Source organism: Phalacrocorax aristotelis, chromosome 3, assembly GCF_949628215.1.
Source record: "Phalacrocorax aristotelis chromosome 3, bGulAri2.1, whole genome shotgun sequence".
NCBI lineage: Eukaryota > Metazoa > Chordata > Aves > Suliformes > Phalacrocoracidae > Phalacrocorax > Phalacrocorax aristotelis.
In genome coordinates this window covers 5,326,713-5,348,217 of record NC_134278.1, presented here as the reverse complement: position 1 = coordinate 5,348,217, position 21,505 = coordinate 5,326,713, and positions in this window count along the sequence as shown.

Below are 21,505 nucleotides of genomic sequence, written 5' to 3'. Positions count from 1 at the left end.
GTTGATAGAAGGACTTATTTAGCATACTTATTTCTATTTCTACATTTTTTCTGCTGCACATATATATCTGATCTTTTAAAGTGCTAGGAAAAATTTTCCAATAGAATGGAGTGAACATGCAAGGTAGCATTCTGCACACCTAACATTTGAAGTCCAAAAGTGGGCAATTAGTCTTGCCCCTTGCAGATGATATAAAGAACCAGGTACTTCCAGAGGGCAATTCAACACATCCTAAAGTAAATGGAATGGGTTACCCCCTTGAGGTATCTAGTGATGTCCTTTGGCAATGGAGAGATCTTTGATCTCTAGCTGAGATCAGTTACCCCACTTTCATACAGCTGAAATCATGTGGGAAGAATCCCAGTGGAAAATTGAAGGACTCCCATACTGATCAGGTCCAAATTAATGCAGTTTTTCATCAGGCAAATCAGTTTATCTCCAGTATATATTGCTTCAGAGAAAAACAGCTCCAGCAATAGGAACTATGGATTCTTCTGTTTATATTTTGACATCATGTTATTCCCTACAAATATTTAGAGCTTTAAAGTTTGAGTTGTCAAAGCCAGTAATCTTTTCAAATTTCTTAGAATTGTTTGCATGGCATCTGTGATGTGAATTCATCATTTTTAAGGCCTGTTTCAGCAATATATTTAGTTCAACAAGCCTGAATTTAAGTGTGTCTCAGTGAAGCCACGGGGATTATGCACATGCCCAGGTTATTTGCTGAACTGGGGCATTAATCTTTAATATTATTGCTTTGGCTGTCCAGCTGGATGAACAGTCTGCAATTAGTTACCCTAAGATAACTGCATATGCACTGACAGATTCAATATCCTCTCTAATAAATTGGAAAGATAGGTCCTAGGTTGAGAGCTACCAATAAGCCGCTGGCAAAATGACCTAGGAAAGGAAGGCAGGCTTATTTGATGGTAGGTTTCATGATATTCTCACTTTAATGCCGTAGTTCTTCTGAACAAGTCTCATGTTTAACAAGACTCGGTGTGTAGTGTAGCAGTTTTTTCACGTACGACAGATGGGCATTGACACATGTAGACCTGTGTGTATCCGGAGCTGACATATCTCATTTAGCTTGTAGTTGTATTGGAAGGACCAGCCTTTAAATTGTCCTAAATATTTCCCAGCTTTCCATCTCACACTTTAACGTACAAGCTACACAGACAAGTTATTGTTAAATGACACATATTCTTAAAAAAATAATAAAGCTTTTGCCATGACCTAATTAAAAATGCCTTCCTTCATCTGTCGTGTGGCACCGTCTATTGTGGTGGTGCCTTGAGGACATGAGTTGGAAGGAATGCTTGCTTTCCTGTAGGATTTTCCACCTAAATAGCCAATTTTCAAGTGGTAAGACAAGGCATGAGTAGATCAAGAATATGCTTCCACTGTAATCTGAAAGGGAATTTATGGGGAGAAAAGTAAAACACTTCTCACAGTAACTCTGTAGATGAGGTACAGTATGCACCAGCTACGATTTACAGGACAGGCCTGTGCCAGCGCGTCCAGACTTGTGCTGATACTCTGGTACTTTAAACCTCATTCACGAACATCTCTCTACTCAGTCCCCTGAACTGCAGTGGAGATACATCGTGGGAGTGTGAATCTGCTATTCTAACTTTAATGTATTGAAATGTGAACGTCCATTCCAAGTTCATCATTAAGGTTTCCTCCATAGTCAGAGAAGTCACATATTTCTAGAAGGTGACACAGCATATCCTATAGAGGTCCTTCAAAAAGATAAGAAAGAACCAGAAGAAATAGTCATTATTTTAGAATGTCACTTTATACCAATCTGTTTTTTTCCCATGTTCTTTTGATTGTTTTCCAATTAATTTGGTTAGTTTGTTGGGTTTTTTTAAAGAAATAGGTTAATATGAGTCTGCTTTTTCAAAACTTCAACAGTTTAATTCTTTTCATTATATAAACTTGGCTTTTATTATTTTGACCTAGTCTTTCTCCCTCCTGTTCATAGAAAAAAAAATCAATTTTTCACAGATTTATGACTGCAGCCGATTGTGATTCTGCAACATTGTCTCTATCCCTTTCTTACTTTTTTCATTGGTCCACCATCATACTAAATATTTACTGTTACATTTCAAATTCATCCAGCTGTTAGTTCATTATTTATATTATTCTGAATGCCTCCATCTCCCTCTTCCTTCACAAAGACCAGTTCTTAGACTACATCACATCCAAAATTAATTTTCTCTAGGTTGTTTGGTTGTGGGTTTTTTTTGTTTGTTGTTTTTTTTTTTGTGTGTGTGGGCTGTTGGAGTTCTTTCGGCAAAATCTAATGACGCTGAAGATTATGCCATGATGAGATTTTTGATTTTTTCCCTTCTTCTTGCCCTTGTCTTGAACCAACCATGCATTTCACCTCCATCCAACTTCCGTCTCACCTGTAAGGGAAAGCTAACTTCTTACAGAGACACCTCCAGAGCAGAAATACCATCTTACACATGTAATTTAAGATATGGTGCATTACCTCTGGATGTTTCTTGTTCCATGAACTGTAGATGGGACCTAGAGAATTCTCTTACACATCTAGGCTTTAGCTGGTTTAGGTGAGGTGAATCTCATCTGCATTTACTTCTTTTATCTTGTCTGCTCTCAGACAGTGGGCAGTAAAAATGACTGGAAAAGAAAGGCACGGATGTTCTTGGGAAGTGCACCTTTGGAGAATTTCAGCAACGGACTTCAGCTACAAGGGTCTTTGGCTTTCTTGTCATGTATTGACTTAGTTTGGTTTATGTGTCACTTGCTATTTATTCTCAATTAGATGGGTCCCTTCCACCTGTCTGATGCACCTATAAGGTTTCTAAACAGTACATTATAGGACTTTAGGCAGGAATCAGCTGATTCACTTCCTTGGCCTGCGAAAATTAGATGAGGTTAGTGGACTTCAGCAGTCTTTTTTTGGTCTAGGAAGCATGGGTTCTGACTATTCTACTTTGACAAATAATTTCAATAAATACAGGAAAACTAATACAAAATAAAGTGTTTTTTTTTAATTCTATTGTTATTGAGCAGTCTTTTCTTTAAGGTGTTCAGGACTTGCATTTGTGCACTTCCAGGGCGAATGCAAAGCCTGACAAATGCTAATATCCTCAGCAGAGTGCAGCTCATAGGTCTCAGAAAGAAGCAAGAGCTCTGCAAATGATCAGATGTTGTTAAGGTTTGAATAAACTTATTTGCTCCATCCGTTCAGTTTCCTTCTCAGAGAATCCCTCCCTGCTTTTCTATCTAACTCCTTCTCTGAACCCCCTGGAGCCAGAACATTCTGCCTTAAAGCTATCGGGATTAATTATAACCTACTAATACCAACTTTTTATTTACTCACACTGATTCACAAAGGTTTATAGCACACCTGAAACAATCCCCAAATGTGAGCACATTTATTATTTAGGAACTCTTCCTCAGATTATAATTTTATTTCTTCTACTCACTGTAAAAATATCTGCAAAAGCGAAGAGGGTGAGGGAGGTGATAGATGGGAGAAACATCCCAAAAGAAAAGTCCCGCTGGCTCTAGGGCAGACTGAAAAAAAAAAATATACTAGTGCTTATTTTCAAATTTATGGACAAAACTAGTTTTTCTTTTTCTTGGTTTCATGATTTTTTTAAAATAAAATATCCTAAATTCCTGAACTTTTTAATTCAGCAGGTTGATTTTGTGTTTTTTCAAATCAGTGGTTTAGGAGAAAAAGGAAGCTGTTCTTTACGGAAACCCCCCTTCTTTTTCTGTAGAAAAACAGAAAAAGGCCCATCTACCCATATGCTACCTTGTGCTTCTCCTTTCCTAATCAACTAATTTTCCACTCTATATTTCCCAGCTCTCTACCGGTTTCTGTTTCTCAGCCATACCTCCCAGGGCGTGCTGCTGTCTGCCTGACACTGAAGGCATCCAACAGGTTCTAGGCTGGTGAGAGACAGGGGGTGGGTCTCATTTCACCTAATGTCATCTGGTGCCTGCTATCCCTTTGGATATAACAGAGAGAAGTAAGAATTTCCAAAGGGTAATTTATCAGTCCGAAAGTCTAAACCAGATCAGATGTACTGTGCAGTTAAAGTCGGCTTCTCTACTCATGATGAAGAGAGGTGAGAGCAGCTAACTTGCATCTGTAGGTCCATTTAGATGGCTAAACATAGGCGCTGTCTTGTTCCTAACTTCCCTCTGTGCTAAAGGATGACATGAGAGGGTGTAGGACCTCGTATTCAACTGCTCCTTCTAGAATATTGGGCAATTGGAAATAGAGGTTACACATCACCTGTGCAGCATCTGTTATGGTCAGCCATGAGACATACTGTTGTTTCATGGTGGAGGCAAAACATTCTTGCCTTTGAGGTGGCCAGGCTGACACAACATGCTTTCTGATCTGCCAGAACTGCTGCATCACATACTGTGGGAGGACTGAGTGGTCCAGAAGACTGTATCATGCCGTTCCAGAGCACAAATTACAGAATAACCTTTTCCAGAGGTAAATTTTCTTACTAAGTCTTTGAGGAGTTAAGTTATGTTTTGGGCCAGGAGGCTTTGTAATTTGTACTCAACACTAGTTAAGACTTGCTATAGAAAAGATGATCATATACGCTTCATTAAAAAATCTAAGACTATACTACTGTATTTATGCGTGTATCCGTATGCCTGTGCCTTGAAAACTGGGATCATTTTATCTGACACCTGGGTTACACATAATTTATTCAAAACTAAGCAGAAAACAATGCACTTCTTACTTTTATTTTGGTTAGTGTAAAACAGACAATCTAATTATTTGGTAATATAGAACAGGAAAAACTATATTTCAAACATCAGAGGCCATAAACCACCCTCCTTTCATGTCCTGAGTTTCTCTCCTAGAGCAATAGTTGAATGTGAATTCACCCAGTGTCATTTTCCAGCCAAACTGTAGTTACACCTATAACATCACATGCTTCTTACAACCATATCCCCCCAGCTTTTCTGTTATCCTTCCTAAATGCCTTGCTCTTGTACTTAAACAACTTAATAAGCCCCTGTTTTCAGTTGATTTTGCACTGCAATAAAGGCATTCATGATATTCTAGCTTCTTTCTGCTGTAAGTGCATTCTTCCTCTTTATCTGTGTTATCTATTCATAAAATATGTATCTTTCTAGTGGAGTCTTTAATCACCACAGGGATCTTTTCCATTTTTCATTTACATTTCCATGTGAATGATTTGTTCTTTTTTGGTGCAAAGAGGAAAAATATTGAGAGGACACTACATGTTGTACGACTGATTACATCTTTCCCCTACCTCACCCTCTTTGTACATGAATGTACTCGTGTCACACATTCCAACTGCTGAAAGGACAAGAAGTTTGAAATGGTTAGGAGAAGACATGTTTAACAGATATTTTTCCAGTATCTCAACCCTTGCTTCCCTCTCTACCATAAATTAAAATATTAATCATAGCAAGCTCTTTAAATCTGAGTATCTGCATTTAAAAATTGAGTTTAACATACAAGAAAATAAGGCACTCGCTGTTATAGCATGGGTCAGGCAAGTGTCATCTGCAGCCTGGGGTAGAGGAGAGCACCCATATGGCCCCGCCAGTGTACACGTGTCTTGGGTGCTCCTACCCACATCCTTTAGGGCCAGTGTGTCCTGTGCTTGAGGACACCACCTGGTTCAATAGCAAGATGGACTGCTTTGGGCCACTGAGATAAAAGTTGGGGCAAGCTTTGCCTGAGATTAGCCAATATAAAGATGCCATCTAGCTTATATAACTGCTGTAGGCTCGTCGGGTAGAAACTGGGACAGGATAAGGCTCTGGAAACGGTGATATACTTTGTCCTAAGATGGAATGACTGATCTCTGGAGGTGCTTGTATCTCTCAGTTGACTAAGACCTCAACCAGACAATTGGCTGAATGTTAATTTCTGTATAATTGCGATAGAATGGGGTGAATCTGACCTTTGTGTTTTCCTTTACCCCAAGGCTCAGTGACCCTTACTAAGGGCAATAAGCCCTAGCAGCCAACAGACCAGTGTTTATGATGGAGTAAATTCTTGTTAGCCTGAAGCTCTAGTCACCTCTGAGTTCTTGGTTATCTATTCTCATATTATAAAATCAAAAACCAGTGTCCTTTTAGGGATCAACAAACATGTCACAGTAGAGTATATGAAAAACAAAATCTCTGCCTCCTCGGACACTTGGAGAGATTTAAAATATTTCTTGATGTGGTTTGTTTGTGGGTCACAACTTTCCTATGGGCCTGGTCCAACAACTAATTATGCTCTGTGGCTCTAAGGCTTTCCTAAACAAATAACTTATAGGAAGGAAAGGAGAGGCTGTATGAAGATAAATGAGATAGGCTCTCTGTGACATTTAGTCATTGGATAAAACTAATACTCCAGGGAAGGGATGTAAGGAAAAGGAAATGTTTCCTTTAGGCATTTTAAGATATTCTTCATCATTCCCTGGATGAAAAGACAAAGTGCAACGTCCCGATACTGCCTCGGCTCTCACATCTTGTTTGAATCTGCACTGGGGTTTGTTGTGACATTCATCTTACTAAATTTTAGCCTTCTGAAAGTTAGGTATCTCACCTAAGTTTGGCAAATAGTTTCTGTTGGTACAGGGAAATTTCCAAAGGGTTAACCATCCCACCCCAATCTTCTTAGTTCTGCAGTTTACAGAAACTCACTTGAGAAGTGGGAATATTTGGATTTTGGAACAAATTCAGCCCCTAAGCTGGATGCAGTTTTCTAAGAGTGGGAAGAGCTAATACGACTACAAATCCAGAGGACGTAATTGATTTACGTGTTAAAATTAAATTAGATTTTTCCCCCACAAAAAAAAATTTATAAATTAATTCAGATTACAGGATAAATTTCATTGCTTAAGTCAACTGAAGATGGGACAGTCTCGGTAACGTCTTTTGGACACTCTCTGACGTTGCTTATGACATTAAAGCTTTCCTCTCAATTCTCTCACATTATGGGGTGTAAAGAACACAAGAAGCTCAGCATTGTCTCCAACACACTCAAAACATTTGCAGTTCATTAGTGTGGTGAGTGCCATGAAAGTTTGTGTTTGTTCATTTAACTAATTTGCAGTACCCTAAATTAAAAGGTAATTGACTGGAACAGTCAAGTTAACTTATTTTTATTTAGAGACATTAATCAAAATAATCTCTTCTAGTTTACATTCTATAAAAGTCATAATCTATTGACCTTAATCAGTAATTAAGATAGTATCTTATAACTACCCCTGATGCTTTAGCACAGACAGATTAGTTGCTGGGTAAAAAGAACAGGCAGTATAAAGTTACCCAAAGTTACATCTGAAAAAAAAAAAAAAATCTTAATTTAATGATTGCTTGAATTCAGTTTTATTAAACATTTGTTTGAGGGCTTGATTTAACCTTTCCCTATCTGGCATTATTTAACCTTTCACTTTTATGAACAATTAAAGGCAAATGAAAATTAGCTCTTCCAGAAAGAGAAGAATCTACTGAGGCCAAAGGGAACATCATCATTTTGCAAAAGAAAAAAAAATATTTACCTTAAGGCTACTTAAACACTCAATTTACCAAATTACCCTTGTTTAGTGTAATGGAATAAATGGCATGCATAGAGGATTGCTGTTGGCAGGATGTCATTAGAGCTAAAAAGGTAATGGGCCCTGAATAATGCCCCGAGGAGCCCTGGGTACTGCAAGCTGAGTTTGAGTGACCATCTATCAGAAGTTGAAGGGGAGAACAAACACACAGTAAAAGAAATCCAAAAGCTGAAGTTAAAATTTTGTTGCTTTGCAGTGGAGATCTTATTCGTGACTTAAAGATTACCATGATATTTTGCCGCGTATTGAAGCCACTGGCAAACTCTGAGTAGCTTTAGTAGTATGGGATTTAGTGTTATGGGATGGAAGTATAGAAAGAAAAGCATTTATGAATGGAATTATTTTCTTTTCCATGCTTAGATGTGAGCTAGTAGTCCTAGGTCTTCTTTGTAGCAAAGGGAAGAAATAAGCATTTCCATAGTGTGATTGATCTCATGTAGACACCTAAAATAAATCAGATGATCACCCACCACCACCAAGTGCCCATTTTGTTATTGACCTTAAAGTTAGGTGAATGAATCCTAGTCAGCCTGATCATGGAGTCTTGAGGCAGAGGGTCTGAAAAAAAGCCTTTGGACATCATAAGTCTTAGGAACTCAATATTGTGGGATCTTGTCTTGGACTTAAATGCAGAGGCTGAGGCTATGAATTATAATTCCAGAATTGCCTGGTCAGGCATGATGATGGGACTGTCTAAATGGGAACTCTTCACCTTTGCCTGCAGGACCTCCCCACCACCTCTCCTTTTCTACAGCATGCGGAGTATTACTGCTCTGTTGTCTCAGAGCTCAGATCTTAGATGTCATCCTTGACAAGGACATTTCTATAGGGTAGACATCTTTCGATAGAGAGTGTGAAAGACACGGCTTGTCCCATCCACCTACACAGCTGAAAGTCTCCATTGGAAAACCATTTCTCAATTGTTGCACAATTTTTCTGTCCTCCTCAGAAATATAATCTTGCGGTGCCAAAATCTAACTAGAAAGAGCCTGGAAAGATCATTTTCCCAGCTTTCCATTGGATTATGTCATGTCAGCTTTCATATTCTCTTACTGACTCTGCCTTTTCTTTTACATATTGTGGGCTTGGGGGCGGTTTTGTTTATTTGTACTCTTTCATTTGGAAAGAGGAGTTTAATTACTGCTTCAGGTTTCACTGTAATTATAATTGATTTGGGATTTAGCAACAGAACCAGGAAAGAGGAGGAGAAGAGGAGGTTCATTTTCATTGAAGATCTCATTTTATTTTAAGTAAAAGTGTGTACAATTACATGAACTATCCCACCTGATGCAAAATGCAATTTTAAGTACTTGAAAAAATAACCCTAACAAGTTGATTCACAGCATTGCCATAGAAGTAGACCATCTGAACAAGTGGGAAGGTAGGACATTCCTTTTAGATGTGAAAAATCATTTCAGTTCCTCTCTTTCACACACATGGGTTTGAACCCTCATCTTTCATTTGGTAGGAGAGTGCTGTCATCATCAGTGTGGAACATACCCTGGGGTGGAATGCTTTCAGTCATTCTTGTTGGTGCTATTTCTCTTTGCATAAATAATGAAACATGCACTGGAGCATAGACTGAAACGCAGCTGTCCCACCTCCCAAGTGATCATCCAAACACCAGGACAGAGAGTCCTGAATATTTAAATATTTTAAACAAAGTGCAATCACTCCAATAAGAGAGTATAAGGAGTGGTTATCCCAGAATATTGTGATGAGTGCACGTTCATATCCACACAGGTGCTGTCAACAAACGAAATGGGTCTTAACAGTTGCTATATTGCAAAAAAGATTGTGAAGCCCTGCTGCTGTTCTGAACCTGGCATTATTTTTAGCCACAACTGCTCTTGACAGTTTTGAAATAAGCAAAAATCTTCCACTTATTTTTTTGATTATTTAAGCACCTAGTTTTAAATATTTAAGTATTAAGCCAAAAAAATAATAATAATATTCCAGCTATATTTCTCATCCCAGATATCACCACCTTTTTGTTAATACTTAGATTCTCTATGTACTATAAGATTGGAAGGTTTACGGTTGCTGTGATTTCTTTTTTCCCTTTTTTATACACCCAGAATTAAACTCACCTCTAAATTTTAAACTCACTTCTAGATTTAAGGTGAAGGAGGAATTTTTTTTTGTTAACCTTCTTCTGTGCTCTGGGAAATTGTCCTCATTTTTGAGGACTATTGTCTAAAAATATTCCTCATTGCCAGAGAGGTATGGGACAAAGCCTTGGACTTCCACTTTCCAGGATCCTGTTAGTGTTCTGGGTTTTTTGCCACATCACTTAAGTTTGCTATAAGGTATCAGAGCATCTTTTGTGATTTGTGATGTGTTTTCCCCTAAAGAGGTGAGGTTCTGTGGAGGTTTGTGAGATGGATTTGCAGGTCTTATCCAAGTCTATGTTCTTACAATTGTATAAGGGACCAAGCTTGCAGCTGGCGGAGTTAAAAGATCACCCTGCTAAACCCCTCAGCAAGGGATCATGCCAAACATGGAGCAAACACCATGACAAATGACAAAGAGCCCAGCTCCATCACTATGTCCGTCCTCAGCTGACAGGAGAGGAGCTGGGCCAGGAGTGTTGAAGGGAGGGAGAGCGTCAGGCCAAGCCCAGAAATGGGGCACCATCAGAGCTCATTAATGTCAGAGTGACTATGAGAAGCAATACGTTATTTAGACAAGCCCTGGGGCTATCCTAATTGACAGCGTTGAGCTCAAAGCCACCTTTACTTCCTGTCCAGTGGTGTTCAGCATCATTATAAAATTTATCTCTCTTGATATACCCCTGTGAGGAAGGAAATGCCTACCCCATTTTAAAAATGGGTACAGAAATAACAAACCATTTGACTTATGACACACAGGACATCTATATCCAAGCTAGACACTGAATACAGATCACCTGGTTTTTAGACTGGTATATTTACACCCAAGACCATATTCTCCATATATTAGATGTGTTTTAGAAATGTTAAGCAAATTAATACCACGTGGGTTAGCAACAGATTAACAGAATGATAAAAAAATCAAAAAACCGTTCTGGAGTCTTCACAATCACATTAAGCCTACTTAAATAAGTGCTTTGATGATCATCTGTGAACATAAAAAGAATTCAGCTTGCATCCTAAACATAGACATGCAAAATCTACCCTCCTTACTCTCTTTCTTGCTTAACATTAGTAGGCTCTGTTTCTTAAACAGACATCACTGATTTCGTATTCAGACTAAGTTGTCTTCTTTCTAGAGATGTCCCAGATTTCAGATGAAGTGATCAACAAAAATGATAAAGTTGAAAATATTAGTTAGGAAGGGGAAAAAACCTCTTACCACCTTGCAGAAGAGTCATAGCTAGCCAATGTGAGGGATATACACTACTCATTTCCTCTTTAAACAGGGTCTAAACCACTCCCAAAGACAAAATTAAAAATAAAATTTAAAAAACCTTCATTGTTGCATGGTGTTTTTCATGGTTTGTTTTTAAACACACCCTGCTGTACCTCAGAGAGGTTTTTATCTAGAAGAAAAAGCCACATCTTATCTAGTCTTTTTCCATCAGTAGCTCGCAATGTGCTTACTGAATGCTGATCCAGCCAAAAAGGACAGCTTAGTAGGAGAAAATTTGTGTTTGTGTATATTAAAAGTGAAAGAAAGCAAAATCTTAACCTAAAAACATTCTTTCAAATTTGGCACTCAGTAAGTCACAAAAAATCAAAACAAAGCCACTTCTACAGTTTATGATGATGTAAAGCCAAATCAGTTTAAGTTTTTGAATGGATTTTAAAAGCTGCATGGTGAAGGCCATCAGTGTTAGAAAACAGAATATGCAAAGAAAAATAATAATTAAGATGTGAAAGTTCATTTTGAGTTTACTTAAGTTTAAAAATGCAAAGCTACTTGAAATACAGGTAAAAATCTCTGGCAATCCCTAAAGGAGATCACAGTGATATAAGGTCTGATGAAATAGGTGCAGACAACAAACAGCCTCTGATGGAAAATGCAGAAAAACTTATAAACGTCCCTTTTGATGTGAAATGATCATGAAGTGGCACAAAGGCTGGCCCTGCAAGTAAAGAAATAAAATAAATATTGAGCCTTTTATAAAGCAAACATGCTGTGCAAATAAAAGCATACATGATATTCTTGTGTTATGAAAAAGAATTAACACATGGAAGTTGAACTGAAGAAATAAACATAGATGCAAATATTCTTATACAGACAAGTAACAGGTTGAAATATACTGTGGCCTTCACAACTGTATGGCGGAAAAGCAGATTAGATTGGTCTATATGAATTTCCATGCATTTCTCTATCTGTTTTATTTCATAGCTTCTATTATTACAAATATAGGAAACATTTGTCCAGTCTCAGAAGAACTTTTGAGTCATTGAGCTCCTTCCATCCCAGACTGAGAGAAAACCTATTTTTTTACATTACAAATGGAGAGATCTGACCAAAACATTAAGCAAACTGTTTCATTTTAATATTTTTGGGTTCTTATTTTGATTTTAGCTTTTTATTTTTCTTTCTACATTTCAAAGCAAAGACTTCAAACAAAATAAAAACTAAGGTCTTCCTTTTATACATGTTAGAATGGAACATTTTGATGTTTCAGAAATGTCTTTCAAAACTTAAGAACAGGAAATTAATCAAAATCAACTATTATAAAGCAGTATTAATTAGATGACCTACAGGTATTTAAAAACTTTAAGAAAATGTCTCTGCAAACCTCCCAAGTATCTTATAACATTTGGGATAAGAAAGATACCTAGGGGCCTGAAATGACCCTCAGTATCCCTGTCTTGCTCATGGCTTGTTGAGAAGGACCTCAAGACTGTAATCCCACTACCTCCGAATGCACCGTGTGTTTTTCTAAATGACAACCAGTTTGGGAAAATGTCTTTTTTAGGGCAACATTAATAGAACTGAGAGAAAAATGACCTAAAACTGTGAGTTATTGTCAGTCAGGAGGATAAGTCTCCTTTCAGCCACTATCTCATTAGTGAGGTCACACACCAGCATACTGGAAACCTGATCAAATCCTTTCTCTGCCTACAGATATGGTCCTAGATCAAGAGTAGGACTTGATCTCAGCAATGCATTTATCAGTGGGTAAGAGGTAAGTGGGAATTCTTGGCTGTGGAGCAATCAAGCACACTTCTTCCAAAGAACAATAAAGCATCTTGATTTTACGATCTCCCTTTGTGCCAGGTTGAAAGATTTACTTTATGTCAGCTGCAGAGAGAATTTAGCTCTCCTGATTTTTATCTCGGTATTGTGACCATGGTTTCACTGCAGATCAGGGACAACAAAGTCCCTGAACCTGTATAGCAGTTGTTGAACCTCCCTCTGAAGGTGCAGTTGTCTTTCTAGTAATAAAGTAAGCTTCGTGTTGCAAAGATATTTTCTTTGGTTTGGCTCCTTGCCCTACATTCACTCATAGATGGAAAAAGTTATTGCCTACAGATAATCAACTGTAACAAATGCTGAATATTTTTCTGTGGGTATTTATCTGGAGATGGCTCTTGCATTATTCCTGCTCATTGTACTAACGAGACTAAGGTAAAAAATAGACAACTAAGACAAAGAACAGGTTAGACTGTGCAAGATGTTGAACTTTGTATTCCAACCTTGAGGAGATTAGAACTTGAGCATCACCTACAACAACTCACATTGCCATTCCTTGGAGACTGGAAAATAAGGGCGCGTTTTGATCTGTGTATATCACCCACTTCTGAAATAGCTGGAGCTGTGGGCTGTGTTGACAACCACAGCTATCCTGATGAACCTCTATCTCAAACACCTACAGATGGAATGAACGCCCCTTCAGAGACCCAGGGAAGGAAAAAAGCGCTCTTCATTGACAGAGGGGTGGTTGTATGGGGATACAAACCTTGGTTTAAAACAACAGGCAGTGCATCAGTGCTGCACATTAACCTTTGGGAAGGTTGGGTAGCCAAAATGCCCCATCTACCCTCTGGCACAGAAGCCATCCTGTGTTCAAGAGGTGTTTGTGGTTCCACTTTCTGCTGTTCAGTGCAGCTCTTTGTGAGCTTTCTAACGTTTAGTAAGAGATAACAGATTAAGCCAAGTGCAGGGATAATGAAATATAAATTAGTAGGTTTGCCAGCCTTTATCCACAGCACTGTCAGAGTGTATTATCTGGTATATCTAGTTCAGAGCAGTCAGTTAAATTTCCCCTTATCAGAAACTGAGTGTGAAGTGTGGTAATGTTGCTAAGTGCAGAACAAAAATCTCTCTTTTTTTGCATCCCATGACTGCTCCAGGCAACATTCTTGGAAACCTCTGAGTAGGAAGGAAAAGAAGACCCTGAGATATATACACTGTGACAAGCCAGGAGGCTAAGCTCCACCGGTAAACCGTCCTGTGAGCAGCAGTCGCCTGTGGCTGTGACATTACCACACTTTGCTCAGCTTCAGAAAGGGAAATTTAACTGACGACTGCTATGAACTGAAGCCACAGCCTAAACCAGATAATACACCCTGACAATACTGTCAGGCAAAAAAGGCTGTGTTCCCATTGATTTCATCGCATTGGAGACATATTACCCAGGGCTGTGTATGTTTGAGGGTATATGTGAACACTGTGGGAATATCAAAGGGAAAGACACACTGATTTGGGCAGAAACAGGCCTTGCAGAGATAAATCCCTGAAGTGCACTGACTGAAATATATATTATTTGGCAAAGCGGGCATTGCAAAGATATTGATTGTAATTATAACTTAATCCTCAATCTACATCTGATATACCCTGCTTGGTTTGTTTAAAGGAGTGCGAAGAACACAAAATAACATTTCTTGCACCTTGAGGTTGTTTCTGAAGGGTTGGAAGGCCAGTCTGTCTGCATTTCCAGCAGGATACAAACATCAATGACAGACAAAACTCAAAAGGTTCAGAGCTTGGGTTCAGCTCAGAAAGGATCCAAGTTCCTCTTAATCTCTTGGGCCTTGCAGTACAGATGCTGCATAAACAGGTTTTGTGATCATGAAAAAGGTGAATATCTAGTGTCACAATATGGATTCTAAAAGAAAATAAGAAAAGTTTTGGGAAAAAAAATGGTACTTATACTTTAGAACATAGGCCAACCTCTAATTATGTAGCTTCCAAGAAAACTTCTCTGATGTTGAAAAGTTGGTACTCAGTTCCCATGCTTTCACTAACTTTTATTAACCTTTACCTAGCACTTGGCTCCTTGCAAGCTATGGACCTCAATGTCTGTAGTAAAATGCTACTTCTTAAATTTGTATTACTTCTTTGATGCCCACATTTTCTTTAGTTTAAGAAATATATTAAAATTTCTCATGATCTTTCTCTTTACTTGATCTGACCAGAGATTTGGAGTATAAGAGGGAAGAGAGAGTTGAAAATATGTGGTTTATAATCTCAAAAGTATCAAGGGTTTCAGATAGTCAACACTTACCATTTCATGCAGTCTTGATCTACAGGTCTGTTGGACTGCTAGTGTCAAGCTTTTCTTGGGGACTTAGTTGGGAACATCTGGGTGGCGGGGTATGAAGGGAATGCTTATAAAAGACATAAAGTAGAAAATAACAGACCCCTGACTTAATGTAAAAGATGTATTTGCAATATTTGCAATTAATTCACTTTTCATTTCACTGGTGCGCATACACAGCCTTTTTCTTAAGAATTCAACAACTTCAACCCCAGCACTCTGCAAAAGCCATAAATTAGGATCGAAGATGAACTGGTATTTCATTTGAAATGTTTCATGCCAGTTTGCAGCTTCCAAATTAACATGAAACAGCACCAGAGGAAACAGAGGGATTCTCCTGCATTGTACAAAGAGCTATGTGAACTTTTGAAATGCCTGAGATCTCATTACTGACAACATTTTGACCTCAGAGTTTTCATGTGCTGACCTGACGGCTGCCTTTGGAAGTAGAAATGCAGATTCCCAGTTCAGCATGGGTTTACAGCCCAGATGATTTTTTCAAATGCAAAGAAACAGTATGTGGCTTCCAAAACTGTGGAAAAGTAATTAAAATTATAGATATTAAAGTAGAATGAATAAGCTACCAGTTATGAAAAAGGCAGACGGAACACAGCCCTTTCTGGGTGCTTTTGGTAAGCTTTTATGTTTTGTTGCTAAGCCGGTTGAATCCCATCCAGAGATCTGGGATTAAAAGCTCTACAGAGGCTTAAAGTACCAAACAGAAAGCAGGGAAAGAGCAAGAGCTACTCGTCTTCTGAAGCTACCTCGTGTTACTCCTGTGACCCAGTTTTATTGGAAATGCTACTCAGCAGCAAAAAGAAAAAAAAAATATCTGAGAGAAGGTAATAGATACTTAAGAAAAATGTTGTGTTTAGTTGGAAAAAAAACCAAGTATAATATTCTGGTCCCACTGAAGCAAAAAGGAAAGTCACTGTTAATGTCAAGAGAGCCAGAGGTTCACCACAATACAAAACCTTTTTAAAATTTGGACTCATCCTTTTAAGAGAGACTTTAAGCCAAAGTCTGGGGAATAACACTACATTCTTGCTGGTTTGGTCCCAGGAAATACTGAGTAGTTTGGAAACATTCCTTTCAAAAGAGAGTCTAGAGTCAAATCTTTGTGTGTCCTGCTAGTTAAGGGATGACAGGTCGCACCAGTTAAAAATCTGACCTTTCAGTCACATTTGTCACCCAATCTCTCTCCATCCAGTTGAAATGTCATGGAACAAGTTCAGGAATTCTGCCGGGATTGAACAAGTGTAGAAACTCTCAGGTAAAAGGAACAACAAAGAACTGTCTGTGCAGAGCAAGGGTGGAGTCAGTGTCAGCACAGCAACAGGTCTGTTTGGATTTGCAGTTCAACACAGATTCTTAGTTTCTTTGCACTACGTGTAAGACATGCGAGTTCAACACTTGTCACCAGTCCCCTAGTTCCTTTGTGGGATTGCTGGATTCCATTGCAACAAAATAAAGTTGCAAGCAATTTCTTCTCTTAGTGTCTTTTTCATTCCACTTTGTTCCCCATTGGAAATTAGCTGGATGGTGTTGTTTAAACTGTTTTTAAAATACGAAGTGTAAAAAACTCCCTCCAGACTCCTTCAAGACTTCCCTAACTGACTATGACTGAACGGAAAATTCTGCCGCTCCGATTAAACTTATATGTAGAGGTGAATAAAATATAAAAGAGGTCTTGAGCATCATCTTTTATTTAGTGTCTTGTCCAATAAGTATGATCATACTTTTAAGTATCACAGTATATTTTTAGACACCTTGTAAAGCACTCAAGCTTTTGCTTAGAGTACTAAGAGTGTATGGTTTAATAAGCCATTTGACAGAACATTAGTGACATCAAAGCAATGGAAAAAACTCTGTTTGCTTACTCTTCCTTTCATCTGACTTTAAAATACAGTGCAATCAACAGGATTAGGAGAGAAAAGCACACATACACATGCAAACCAAGTGCATATGATGAATACTCTGTGATGAACTGTTTGAAAATAATGCTTATTTTCGGAAAACCAAGATATTCTTCTCTAAATGCACATAAGATTTTATGCAAGCCCACTGTTTCAATCTGCTTGTTTGTTGCAGTTTTTCATAGGGTTTCTTGGAAATATCAGATTGATGCTATTTGGGTATTGTGTAGACAGTAAAAGTACATGATGTTTCTCCTCTTTTCTGCTGTTAACACCCAGTTTGTGAGGGTTGCTCCTGAAGAGAGAGAATATTCAAGTTTCTATGTCTAATGTCAGGCTGTGAGGCCAGGAGAGATGGTAGGTGGTTTTATCCATCAGGTCACACCTGATGTAAACTCCGTCCATGGGACACATCTCACCCAACTTAAAATGTCTGCAGAGCTGGTCTCCTACAGAGCCCAGCAAAGTCAGCACAGAGGAATGGGCACTTTTAGCAAGTCTGACCTCTCTGAGATATTTACTTGGAATGACCTGCACTGATTTTTCTCTTTCGTGCTTTTTTTCCCTCCATTTTCCTCTTTCTCCTTTCTTTCTACAGGGAGTTCAGAGCGTGTGGTTATAGGTATCTGCGTTGTACATGATGAAAGTCAGATAACACAAATTTGGTTGCGTTTCTACATATGCTACTCTTGAAGTCTCAGAACTTTTCACGTCACTGATTGTCTTCAGAACCATCTTGTGTCAGATGACACCATGGTAATCTTTTGGCTGGACTCGTGACTCATCAGGGAAGATCTCATAATACAGAGACCTCTAACCTAATTGCAATAAATCACAGCTGGCAAGCCCCAAAACATGTCTAGATGTAAAGAGAGTGAAATACTCTTTGAAATACACCTTGCACATTATCACCTCCTACTGGCTGTCTAAAATGATTCATTAAAGATGAAATTTTCTCTCAGAACATCAGTGGAAATACGAATTTAGCAGAAAGGTTATGTGTTAGTTAATTTTGTTGGTCACTTCAGTAATAATCTAGTTATGCAAAACCTTTCAGAGGTTGTAAATTTATACTGTCGGTCTTCCTTTGGTTCTGCAAAAGATGGGAGAGGAATTTTCTTTCTTACATCATCAGGATTCATATAATATTGTTTGTTAAGAAGTTACAGTACAGGAATGATACAAGAACATCCCTATATATACCTAAATTCCACACGCCTCTGGCGCCAGGTATCAACCATTCCAGTTATTCCTCTCAAGAGCAATACTCCTACCATTATTTGAGTACACCTTGTAGTAGTAAAAAAATTTACTTAAATTGTTATAATTTGAATTATTTATGAAACTCTATTTGATCATTAGCATATGATCATAAGGGCTTCATCTGCAGGTCTTGAGCCTTGTTGTTAATGGGAGAACAATATCTCTGAAAAAGCGAGCTTTTCCTATTTAGGCATTGCGTATCATCTCTGCTTTTCCAATACTTTGCGCAAAATGGTAGAACAGCAGGATTTCCTAATTCACTGGTAAGCCAAGTGCTCATATCTATGTTACTTTCCATATAAAACACTTAGAATACACTCAGCTGTGAATGTAAAGCCAAAGCTGAACAGTGAATTCTCCTTAAGGCCTGATTTTCCAGGCAGTTTTTTGCCTATGTAGATGTTTCAGCATTAATTTTGATCATATTCTCTTTCACACCCTCTATCTAAGGTACTAAAAAGGGAATTCACAGGAATTCGTAAGGTGCCATAAGCAATGTTCTCAGAAGTGTAAAAGAAATGAATACGATAATAGCTTTCAAACTAAGTTCTCCTCAATGTGTTTAGTTCACTGGGTGTTAAAGAACATTTAGTAACAGTTTAAACGAGTCAAATGAGGATGCAATCAGAATTCATCAGGTAAGGCACTATCCAAACAGGACGTTATACCCTCTTTGTGCGCACTGTGAAGGTTTCTCTCCCCTCTTGACCTGTTCAGATGAAAGTTGGCTGGCTTCTTTAAAGCACATTTTTCAGGGACCTTTATCAGAGCACTGGAAAAGATGGGATTGATGCCTTTTCTTTTCTCTTTTTTCCTTTTTCTTTTTTTTCTTTTTAAGCCTACTGTTGAATATCTCAGCCCTCTCTGCATAATGGAAGCTGCCAGGCTTCTGGTGGAAGTTTCTTGGCAAGGGCAGCACATTGAGCATGTCCATTGCTGGAAGTACATTTCAAACCAGGTAAATCATCTTCTTTCTGGCATTAAGAGGTTAGTCCCACTCAGAGGTGGATTACAGTGCATGCTGCACATCTTCCTAGTTCTAGGTGTGTAAGGTCAGGGTCTACAGGCAATGTTATGAGCTGGCTGCAAAGTTTGCATGTTTCATCACTCCTCCTTCATATATCAGCCCCTGATTAAAAATTCCATAGAATTTTCAATTGGGAGAAATAAAAAAGCTTTTCTCAGAAATTTTTAAGTGCCTCAAATTGATTGATGAATTTTTTTTTCCTCCATGGGATTTAATATAATCTTCCACATGAGGTTGTTCTCTCTGCTGTTGCATATGTTTTCAGGGTGACATCTATTAAATTCCTAGATGGAACATTTCCAGGTGTGGGGTTTTTTGTTGTTTTGTTTCACCCCTACTTTATGCCTTAAGACTGTTGCAGACAGAAACAGCTGGGGTCTGACTGTCTTATAAAGATATAGGTGTCTCAAGAACTTATTAATTTAAGGCTAGAGCCCTTATTGTATTATAACATATCATATTATTGATAAGTATCTCACTTCAATAACAGCTAATGCAACAGATTTATTGATTAGTCTAATTTACTTGACTAAGTCTAATTAAGTAAATTAAGTAAATTAAGTAAATTAAGTCTAATTTACTTGACAAACACATTTTATAAATATATTTATTTGAATATGTTGCCCAAAAACAGGGCATGAAAGGAGAGAGATGGGCGGCAAAGTGTAGGCTAAGTAACTGGAATTTCTAAGTGGAATGAATAGGTGATGCTGCAGCCCTCTTGTTTCTTTTTATTTTCCAACACATGGAGACATCACCTCTTCAAGTCACGTGCTGGAGGTTTCGCCTGGCATACATGCTCAGGCAATGCACTCTTTGGCTGGAGAGAGCTTTCTGGAGCCATATGAGATAGCCTGTTCCCTGCTGTGACCCCATGCAGAGACATAACTGCCCGGTCTGATCACTGATCTGCAGACAGGGTTAACAGGACACACGAGTTCATTGAGCAGGAAAGCTTTTTGAGGTCCTGTGTTGCCACTGGATATGATACTGAACAAGCTATGGTGGAACATGATGTGGGACGCTCAGGTGGGACCTTCTTATTCAAGGAATAAGTTCCAGGAATGAGACTTAAAACCTATGAAAATATCTAAAACCGATGGGGTATATAGAAGCTCATTACCACGACAAGAAAACTGACAAGCAATAAACAAAACTGTCAGATGAAATTTGTTTTGATTATTTAAGGTAAGCAATAATATTGAACTTCAAGAAGTCTGGTGGCATGGGCAGGTGGCATTAATCCTTGACACGCAGTCTTAGAAGAAATTATTTGAAATATTCATATAATTCATTAGCTACTAAGTCAACAGTGAAGGGAAAAGGCCCCCGCACTGCAGGAGAAAAAAATCACCAAAACCTGAAATGTGCAGAAGCCAGGAAGCACAAGGAATGAGACAGAAAATAATATGAAAATAAATGTAATGCCATTACTTAGGAACATGGTCTCAGAATTGACCATCCCAACCGTCAAGCATAGTGTTTTGCTGTTTTGGGCGAACACACTATACCACAATGTGTGAGAGCATAAGTTCTTCAAATTTCATCTTAAAAGCTCAGCATCTAGAGTAGAAAGGATTTTTATGTATCTTATTGCAAATTTCCATGAGAACAGGAGGTAGAACCCTATATAGGTGGTAGAACCCTATATGTAATCTTTCCCCCTCACTTATGTTGTCAGGTACCCTTTTTTTGCATAATGTTCTGGGACCATGACACTTCAGCTACATGTATTTAAAGTAAACTGAATAGCTGAAAGGGCCGCTCTGATTTTAAGATCACCTGGCACAGTCTGGCCCCATTCATGTCATGAAACTCTCTTGCTTCCCCACCTAGGTTGGCCACAGACAAACTGTCTGTTGAGAAGGGTCTATGAACCGTACTAGCTCCATGAGCGGTGATTTCATGGCATGGTGTTGGCCAAAAAAGTACATTGCCCAACAGTATGGATAATTGAATTCCATGTGCTCATCTCCTGACACAGCTAACTTTGCTAGAGTTCTTGTAGCCCTGATTTCCTGGACAACCATATTTTGATTAACAGCTTAGTGATTAAACTATTCATTCAAACCACTGTTCTACTCAAAGGGTGCCGTGGGTTTCTCTGACTGGCAAGTTATTATGAATAAATGAGCAGTATCGACTCCTCTGGTGCTTCAGGTATGTGTCCAAAACAGGGAGACTACTGTGGGGATTTCTGGGAGAATGAAGGTGCATGAGG